The sequence below is a fragment of the Phocoena sinus genome, chromosome 18 (assembly GCF_008692025.1).
Source record: "Phocoena sinus isolate mPhoSin1 chromosome 18, mPhoSin1.pri, whole genome shotgun sequence".
Classification (NCBI taxonomy): Eukaryota; Metazoa; Chordata; class Mammalia; order Artiodactyla; family Phocoenidae; genus Phocoena; species Phocoena sinus.
In genome coordinates this window covers 66,697,028-66,704,811 of record NC_045780.1, presented here as the reverse complement: position 1 = coordinate 66,704,811, position 7,784 = coordinate 66,697,028, and the positions used below count along the sequence as shown (strand labels likewise).

The following is a 7,784-nucleotide window of genomic DNA, read 5'->3' as shown; positions in this document are numbered from 1 at the left end:
TATAAGGAGAGATTGACGAACCTGCCAAAACAATGGAAAACTTTTCACCTCAAATAATGGATAGACCGCAGACCAAAAAACAAAGCAAAACAAAAAATCAGAAAAGACACACAGGATTTAAACAACACAACTAAGAAATGCAATCTAATGGAGGATATTTTGATATTACTAAAATACTCACCCACATATCTGTCAGTCAGGAGCCAATCAAGAAAGGAGAAGCCACATTAAGTCTTTAAAACAGGGGTGAGGGGATTTAGTGCAAGAAATGGGTAACATATGTGATGGAAGAGTTGCAGTGACAGATGTGTGTAGTTGAGCCAAGAGATGAGCAACAGCAGGAAGCCACCACCACGCCAAAGCCGGGACCAGTAATAATACACAGCTTTGTCAAGCAGCTTTACCGTAATTATTTGGAGAAGGATTTGGGGTCAGGGTTTGGTTTGCTTTTGCTTTTTTAAGGGATCTCTTCCCTTGCCCCTGGAGGAAGAGGTTTTAGGGCTCCTCTTCACAGCTGCTAGAGGCTGAGGTCCAAGGAGAAAGCAACTTAATAAAGAGCACATGGTGGTCCAAGTCCGCTTCTTCACTTTCTCAAAAAACAAAAATGCCTAAATATATTATATAAGGATCATTCTCCGAAACAAATCTGCAGTCTGAAGCAGCAACGTACTGTGTTCCAAAAACACTGTCATGCAGAAAGCTTAACACAGAGGCACATCCTGGTGAAGTGGCTGAACGTCAAAGATGAAGGATTTCTTCAGGCATCCAGACAACAGTATCATACCACCAAAATAGAGAAAGCCGTCAGGCTGGCCTCCAGCTCTCCATGACGCTGCTGAATGCCAGAAGACGTCGGTGCTGTGTTCCCAAGGAAGGAGTAACTAAGAACAAGCATGGCAACATGGATGGACCTAGAGATTGTCACACTGAGTGAAGTAAGTCGGACAGAGAAAGACAAATATCGTATGATATCTCTTATACGTGGAATCTTTAAAAATGGTACAAATGAACCTATTTACAAAACAGAGATAGAGTCACAGATGTGGAAAACAAACTTATGGTTACCAAGAGGGAAAGTGGGGGGGGATAAATTGGGAGATTGGGATTGACATATACACACTACTGTCTATACATAGAATAGATAACTAATAAGAACCTAGTGTAGAGCACAGGGAACTGTGCTCAGTACTCTGTAATGACCTATATGGGAATAGAATCTAAAAAAGAGTGGATATATGTGTATGTATAACTGATTCACTTTGCTGTACTGCAGAAACTAACACAACACTGTAAAGCAACTATACTCCAATCAAAAATTAATAATAATAAAAAAAAGAACTAGCATCACCAAATACCTTGTCTTTCAAGCCAACAGCTACATAATTTGAGGGGTCCCAAAGCAAAATGAAAATGTGGGGTCCCTTATTTAAATGAATATTAAGAACTTCGAGACTGTGACAGCACAGCATTAAGCCAAGCACGGGGTCCGTCTCAGTGCAGGACCCTTACAGGCCCTGCTTTCCAGTATAGAGGAAACACTCAGGCCTACATACAAAGTACAGTACAAACCCTCCTCAGCAAATTCCAGAGTGAAGTAAAACAAAGAAGTTAGAAATGAAGAGACTGCACTGGTGGTGAGCACTGAATTTATCTCTATGTAAAGCAAATATAAACAACTTAGGGAATTATGGTTACAGAATATAAATATTTGACAGTTAGAGGAAGGAGAAAATTGCTAATGCACTTATCTAGCCCTGCAGGTAATCAGCTGATACTGCCTAAAATTGTATTATGTATTTAATGAGACATAATGACTCCACACTCTCAAGATTTTCTTTAGTACCTTTTCTTAATTTTAGAGGGATCTTTTGTTGGGAAATATCTCATGGAATGAAGAAACGTTTAGGTAAAGCTTAAGGGATCTCCCTTGTTTTATTCAGTTTCTTTTTCTTCTATTAAATTCAGAGAAATTACATTTAATATTGTTTATTGAAAAATATATGACTGTTTTATGAAAGTCCAAGTGTTAATGACTGTTCATAGATGATGGGATCTGAGTATTTAACTTTCATCTTTGCCTTTTCTGCAATAATTGAATTCTTTGTAAGTGGCATGTGTAAACAAAAGCTAAATTTATTTTGATTTTATTTAAAAGATTTAGTCAGGGTTTCCCTGGTGGCACAGTGGTTGAGAGTCTGCCTGCCGATGCAGGGGACACGAGTTCGTGCCCCGGTCTGGGAAGATCCCACATGCCACGGAGCAGCTAGGCCCGTGAGCCATGGCCGCTGAGCCTGCGCGTCCGGAGCCTGGGCTCTGCAACGGGAGAGGCCACAACACTGAGAGGCCCACGTACCACAAAAAATAAATAAATTAATTAATTAAATAAATTAAAAATTTAGTCAAATATTCTTCCAACAAAAATCTCCAGGCCAGAGGATTTTATTGGTAAGGTCTAAAACTTTAAGAAACAGAGCTGCTATATTTAGGTTGTTTCAAAGCACAGAGAGCTAGAAAATTTCCGACTCGTTCTACAATATATCACTGACACCAAAACAAGGCAATCTATTACAAAAAACGATACAGCAATCACTTTGAATATAAATATAAATTGCTTGGAATATAAATGAATATAATAATGCTAACTAAAATACTTCCAGCAGGCTGGACCCATTCTGACCTGTGTGTGCATGTGTGGTTGTGTGTAACTGAGAGCGATGCCACTAAGTTGGATGTTGAGACCGAAGCCTCCTTTGGCCTGGAAGTGATGTGATGGAGGTGTTCTCTGCACCCACCTGACCCACTGAAGGACCTCTGCTGGACTGAGGGACATGGAGAGCCATGAGCAACAAAGAAGTCTCAGAGATGGGCAGAGCCTAGATTGGGTTCAAACTGTGGAGTCTTAGTTATCACAGTGCTTCTTCAGAGAGGGGATACCGTCCTGCGTTCCTGAAGATGGTGGAGCAAGGAGAGGGGGTGGGAGCAATCCACCCAGAGTGCAGGCAAATAAGAGGGTGCGTTCTGCAGACTGCTTGAAAAACTATAAGAAAAACAGCTTCAGCTACAGGTTAGTCTGCTTTTTATTATCACCATGTGTTTCCAGTTCTACACAATGTCAGCGATCAAATGCTCGTTTGTGAAAAAATCAGCTCCTTTTGGAACTAATTTTATACATATGTACATTTTAATTATCCTTCATTTAATAAACATGGCATTTTACATGGAATTTAAGTCAGAGATCTCCAAGTCAGCCGTAAACATGCAGAATTAGCTACCTAGGACTTTTTCAGAGTAAGTTTCTAATGGTCTGGAAACTTTGAGCTTGTTTCAGGAACAAGCTGTATTAACAACCCCGGTAGTGATATATATCCCTATGTTTAAACAGCAAATTATAAATAAATAATGATACACAATGATTATGAAGACAAAGAAACAAAATGCTATTTCAATTCTATCAATCATGTGATCTCTTGGATTTTTTTTTTTTGGTTTTAAAACTGTGTGAAACAGAGAACTCATTGAAAGGTGTAATATCTTGGGTAAGTGCACATTTTAATTCACATCTGAAATAAACGCATTTTTCTTCGTGATTATTACTAAAGATAATGTTCTAGTACAGAGATGGGGTGATAAAAAGGAATCTCTCTCAGTGTGAAACACTTGCCTGATACTGAAACCCCTGTTACAATGGTGACATGACGGAGAAATTACAGCAACAGCAGGGGAAGAGAGGGGAGGAGAAAAGTCTCCAAGGCATGGAGCACATTTCCTGTTCTTCATATCTCAGGTGACAGAAGTCAGTATTGAGCCCTCTGGACTGAATAAGAGTCCCAGATTATTATAAGAAGGGGATCCCAGGGAAAAAAGAATGAATTTCTCTTGATTAGTTGGGTAGAGGCTGGTGTTCTTGTTAATTGGATTTTCTGTGAAGGCTTCTGCTTCAGCCATAATACAGTAACTGGAAATGAATTTGCTTTCCCACTATAACCAAGTAGAAAACCAGACAAAATGAGTAAGGCAACTATGTTCGGAGACTGGACAGCAGGCAGTGCCGAACTGTGATTCCTGCAATTAGGGAAACAAATGACGTGAGCCTCAGCTTTCTTCTCGGCAAGACTTTCTGAATAACAATGCAGAGAGCCAGAGAGCGAGGATTGGGAGGCTGGTTCTAAATGAGAGCACAGGGGTCCCCTCTGAGGTGAGGCAACAGAGATGGGAGTTTGGGAAAGAAGAAGCATCTGGAATTTGTGGGGAAAGTATGGAGAGGAAAGGGCTACATAGAATAAAAGCCCATGCGGAGGTTTTTCCCAGTGTCTGAGGATGAATATGAAGTTTTGGATGCATCGAAAATGCTATGAACTGACCAAAGAACTACCAGGGAGCTTTAATCTGAAGAAGTCTCCGAGCTCACAGAGTGAGAGAACTTCCGGTGTCAACCAGCTAGGGTGGAAAGCTGCACTCCCAGGCATTCAATAAAGACACCAGAAGAGTCAAGCCTTAGTGGTGGGACTTAGCTGGACCAAGAGGAAAGACTGCTTTAAATGTATGGAAAAAATTGCAAATTCTATATCTGTTAAGGGATTTGTATCTAGTTTATATAAATAACTAACGACTCAATAATAAAAAGACAACTCAACCTTTGCTAAAGGATCTGAATAGTCATTTCTCCAAAGGAAAAAAAATGCAAATAACCAATAAGCACATGAAAAATGTTCAGCATTATTAGTCACTAGGAAAAAGAAAATCAAAACCATATTGAGATACCACTTCACACCCTCTAGCATGGATATAATTAAAAAGTTAAATAATAACAAGTGTTGGTGAGGACGTGGAGAAATCAGAACAAAACTATTACACTTGGGCTTCCCTGGTGGCGCAGCGGTTGGGAGTCCGCCGGCCGATCCAGGGGATGCGGGTTCGTGCCCCGGTCCAGGAAGATCCCACATGCCTCAGAGCGGCTGGGCCCGTGGGCCATGGCCGCTGAGCCTGCGCGTCCAGAGCCTGTGCTCGGCAATGGGAGAGGCCGCAGCAGTGAGAGGCCCGCGTACTGAAAAGAAAAAAAAAAAAACAAAAAAAAACTATTCCACTTATACTTCATACCCTGCTGTGGGAATGTAAAATGCTGCAGACACTTTGAAAAACAGTCTGGCAGTTCCCCAAAAGGTTAAAGACAGCTTATCATTTGACCCAGTAGTTCCATTTCTAGGTATATGCCCAAGAGAAATGAATGCATATGTTCACCAAAAAACTTGTATACAAATGTTTATAGGAGCATTATTCATAATATCCAAGAAGGTAGAAACACCCAAATGTCCATCAACTAATGAATAAGATCAACCAAATATGGTAAACTCATACAGTTGAATTTTGGAGGGTACACTCATGTTCACAGCAGCATTTATTCATAACAGTCAAAAAGTGGAAACAGTGCAAACATCCATCAATGAATGAATGAATAAACAAAATGTAGTATCTTCATACAATGGATTTGGCCAAGAAAAGGGACTAAGTAGTTATATGCCACCACCTGGATGAACCCTGAAAACATGACGCCAGTCACAAAAGACAACACATTGTATGATTCTGTTCAGATGAAAGTCCAGAGCAGGGAAATCTTTAGAGAAGGTGAATTAGTCGTTGCTTAGGGCTGGGGGAGGGAATGCGGGGATGGTGGGTTAGTGGGCTGATAGCTAAAGGGTATGGGGTTTCTTTTTGAGGTGATGAAAATGTTCTAAAACTGACTGTGCCGATGGTTGCGTATCTGTGAAAACAGTAAAAACCACTGAATTGTACACTTTAAAGAGGTGAACTTTATGGTATGGTATATGAAATTATATCTCAGTAAAGCTGTTTTTTAAAAGGTCTGTTTTCTGAAGTCTGTTATTGGAACCGGGGCATGTGTTGTCAGAGAAATAACACTCCACCTGCAAGTGTCAGCTTCCTACGTCACCTGCAAAGGACTCTGGCCAAGAAACAGCTGCGCCCCTGAGAAGCCAACATTGTATCCCGAACTGCAGCCTAAATCCTTGTTTTTATGAGAAATCATGTGAGGTCAGAAGTCAAGAAGCTGGGGACACCCTGACCTAGACTCCTTCCCAGGATGACAGCTGCTTGTAGATGGTATGGGTTAACCAGTACTGTGGGCTGGAGGCAGTGGGCTGGGCACTGGGGGCTCAGAGGTGCCCCAGGAGGCGGCCTGAGTGAGATTCTGGGCCTGCGGTGCCCCCGTCCCTCACTGGGCAGCCTCCCAGAAGCCAGAACCAGGAGCCTCCAGGGCACCTCCCACGGTGTGGCTGGGCCACAACTGACCTCTGGAAGGCAGCACTGCAAGTGTCCAGTTGGGCGGAGACAATGGACGGTGAGGCTACTGGCTGCGTGCTCCTCTCTGGGCCTCAGGACAGCGGGCAGTGCTTGTAGCACCTGTGGGGGAGGCGGGAGCCCAAGCATCTCCGTGGGTCACTTCCTGGGTCATATCCAACCCCCAGGCTCCTGCCTCCTGGCCCTTGAAGCTTCTCAGCCTGAGCTGCCAGGTCTCGTGCTCAGAGCCCAGGAGACTGGGGGATGGATATGACCCAGTGGTCACATCCACACATGGTCCACATCACCGGGCACACCCTGGACAGGAGGGGCACCCAGCTGGTGAACCTGCATTTCATCTCCTCCTAGCAATCTGGGGTCTGGCGGAGTCTGTTGAGCAATTCTAGAATTCCAGCCGGCCTCTGCGCAGTCCTCTAAGTCCCATTACTGGAGCACCAGATGCAGCATCTCAGGGTCCCCAGGGCTGACCACCTCCTGCAGGAACGCCCAGACACATTGCCACGTGTCCAAGTGAAACTGAGGGTAATTCTCAGTTAAATCCATCATGTCACCGCCAAAGCCCACTAAGGATGCGGAGGGAGGGTGGTAAACAAATAAGATAGGTCTAACCTCTTCTTTTGAGCTTAGCCTAGTTTCACTTGCTTCTAGGGGGCTGGGTGCAGAGGCCTTGCACCTAACATGTCAAATTAGAGTTCCCAAAACAGAACCGCTGCACCCATCACCTCGGCCCAGGGGGCCGTGTACAAGAGCGCTGAGCATGGAACCTCAATTCAAGATGGTGGCAGCGGCAGACCACGTGCAGAGATGCTGTGCACGACACTGCGATCTGAAGCTTAAGCAGCACAGCTCCGCCCAGCCCGCAAGATCTCCGCCCCCTCCCCTGCTGATGAGACCCTGTAACGCAGCCCTGCGCTGGCCTGAGGCGGAGAGCCTGTGCTCTAGAGCGGGAGCTCCTACCTCCATTCTTTGATCACAGACTAAAGCTTTCCTTTGCTTCTGAACCGAACTGGGTCTCATTCTATTGGCGCCAGCGACACCGGCAGAAGTACACTTGTTGGGGCCTGACTCTGCAGGGTAGGTAACAATTAGACTTTAACCTGCCTTCCCTGATCAAGCTCGCTTTAATTGTGGCTACAAAAGACTTGCAAGTTCTCCAAGCCTCGTGCAGCCTAGGCAATGTTTGCCTGAGTTGTTTTCTAGGAACTTGGGAGTTTTCTGTGTCCAGTTCGAGCTGGAGCCCCTTAAGACTGGTTAGGACCACCCACCCTCCAACTGGGCACGTGTGAGTGTCCAGTGACCTTTTGACATCAGAGGGCCCCAAACTCCACCCTCAGCAAACGGGGCCATTTTCATCAACCCCTCCTGCCCAAAAGACTCATACCCTTTCGCTATCCAGTGTCCTTGCTTGGCTGCCTCGTGAACAAACGTTTTCTCTACCTCAGGAGTCTCAGCGCTGGGCTTGCTGTGGG

General features: G+C 44.3%; 1 pseudogene; it reads right to left on the bottom strand.

The window, feature by feature from the left end:
- Positions 1–6,170: 6,170 nt before the first annotated feature.
- LOC116742971 lies at positions 6,171–6,861 on the bottom strand (annotated as a pseudogene).
- Positions 6,862–7,784: the final 923 nt, after the last annotated feature.